This window comes from Ictidomys tridecemlineatus, chromosome 3, assembly GCF_052094955.1.
Source record: "Ictidomys tridecemlineatus isolate mIctTri1 chromosome 3, mIctTri1.hap1, whole genome shotgun sequence".
Lineage (NCBI taxonomy): Eukaryota > Metazoa > Chordata > Mammalia > Rodentia > Sciuridae > Ictidomys > Ictidomys tridecemlineatus.
This window is the reverse complement of record NC_135479.1, coordinates 158,821,122-158,823,733: the sequence shown is the minus strand read 5'-3', so window position 1 is coordinate 158,823,733 and position 2,612 is coordinate 158,821,122.

Below are 2,612 nucleotides of genomic sequence, written 5' to 3'. Positions count from 1 at the left end.
GCACTTTTTCTTTAGAAAGGCTTAAGCAGACCAGGGTTAAGAAACCCAACAAAGCTCAATTTCTGAAGTGCATATTTCTGTGTAAACATGGTGGAGTGGTTAGTGATAAGAAGAAAGGCAGTCTCTTAGGAGGAAAAGAGAAGAACGTTCAAATATGGTGCCATTTTCCACATAGTCTCCAATGTGACCTTTCAAATTGACTGAGCTCTTGATTAGCATTTCTAAAAACCTTTGAAATAAGAAGTTCCCACTCTTATTGCAAACAAAAATCTCCTTGTCTTTGCCTCTCACCTCATTGCTTCTTTCAAAATAAATTGACTTGGAAACAAAGAACTTCAGTCTAGAAGGAGACCACATTTTGTGACCAGCAACTGACTGGTTTCCTGGACAAAAGAATTTCCTGGAATAAACAGGTAAGTTGAATTGACATAGGTGACCTCAATTCTTAGGCAGAAACTTTTGGGATTTCATCATCAAGAGGGACACAGTCAGACATTTCAACTCTCTGAGACCTAACAGGCTCCTCTGTATATGTTATTTTTAGTGGGGATCCTGGACACTTTCCCCCTGTATAGCTACTCTGCCCTCTTTGTTAGACGCTCTAATTCCTGGTTATCATTTCAGCATCAAATGGACCTCACCTCTCTCAGAATCTATCCTGGCTCCTTCCCTACTCCTGTTGCCTACTTCAACACCTTTGCTTTGCAACTTCCACACGATCTCCCCATCACTCAATGTTCTTTGAAATTATATTTTTAACTGTCTATCTCCCTCTCAAGGCTGTGAGTTCCTACAGAGCAAAAACTCGTAGAACAATATTCTCTTCTGTTGCTCAGTGTACAGCATACAACAAATTGTTTTTATGCAATTTTTAAAATTGAGCACTATGCAATACAGAAAAATATGGTCATACTTGTAAAGTTCAACTGATTTTCTGATAGTGAATGAACTTATATAACCAGCACCCAGATCAAAGAACAAAATTTTACAAAAACCCAGAAGCCCTCGTGTTTTTTCCAATTGCATCCACTCTCCCTTCCTGGCTTCTAACACTATGAGTTAGTTGTGCTTGTTTTGGGACTTTATATAAATAAAATAATACAATTTCATTATTTTGTGTTTGTTTCATTTAAATAGCATTTTGTTTGTAATATTTACCCAACTATTTTGGAGTATGTCACTGGCTTGCTAGTATTCTATAACATAAATATATTATAATTTATCCAGTCCACTGTTTTGGGGCATTTAGGTTTCTAATTTGAGGCTACTGTGAAAAGAGCTTCTATAAACTTCCTTATACATGTTGTTAAGAGATAACGTTGGATACATTAAAATTTCAGAGAGTTTACTTGAGCAGACTGCTACCCATGAATCAGGTAGTACTAGACTGCACTGAAGAGGTGTGGAGGGATAATGCTGATAATGTGCTCCCCAAAGTAAGAAAAAGAAAATACATGTGATGGGTTAAAGAGGAAAGTCCCTTCTCAGAGGCTAGATTGGTGGTTTCTGATTGGTTTTGCTTAAATTCTATTTCACTGTATTCATGAAGTTGGGCTTCCATTTGCTAATATAGAAACCCAAGATGTGGAAGTCAACCAGCCAATGGTATTCCAATTAATTTCTTTAACAATGTATTTTTGTGCACATGTCTAAGACAAAAATTTTGATGGATTATAAGTTTCAAACATTTTCAGCATTCATGGACAAAAACCTTTTCCAAAGTGGTCATACCAATTTTCATTTCTAGCAATAATGCATGAGAATTCAACAAATATGCTTTGAATAAATTAATAAACAAATGAAAGAACAAAAGCTGGGTTGTCGCTCTGTGGTATAGCGCTCCCCTAGCACATGTGAGGCCCTGGGTTCAATCCTCAGCCCACATAAAAATAAATAAAATAAAGGTATTGTGTTCAATTAAAAAAAATATATATATATATATTTAAAACTAAACAAATAAGTAAATAAATAAATAAAGGAATAAGAACTGTTTCCTTCCCAAGCTTGATTCTTAAAGAGTGATATAGTCTCTCTAAGGTACCCTGGGTGGGAGTGGGGGAAAGTCTTCTATTCCTTCCTTCTTTTTAATTTTCTTTTTATAGCTGTTAATGAGTGACTTAAACTACTCTAACTGGAAATATGCATAAATGTTACCTATGAGAAAATTCTCAAGTCATTGAAACAAAGCTATGATGCCGATGTTTCCTTTCTTGTCTTTTTATATTTTAACTGCTGAGTACCATTTTGGGAATAACTAGCATTGCTAGAATATGTGTTTGTGAACAATTCTGAGAGTATATTTAATTTTTCAAACACGTGTGAATAATAAATGTCTTCCTTTGTGGGATTACTTAGACTCTTCTTTTGCTGTAAACATACCCTAATCAAAAGTAATTGTGAATTTAAACAACGGAGACCAATTAAAGTGCACTTATATTTGCTGTATGGGTTCAGCAGCATGAACACCCCTCTGTGATGGGACTCTAATCTAGGCAGTCATATTACATTATCTGGTGTGAGTATCCTCCAGTCTCAGCGGGTGAGAAGAATGGAGTCAAGAGGCAGAAGACTAAGTGTTGCCAAGAGGAGAGGACATTTGTTCAGGAACCAGC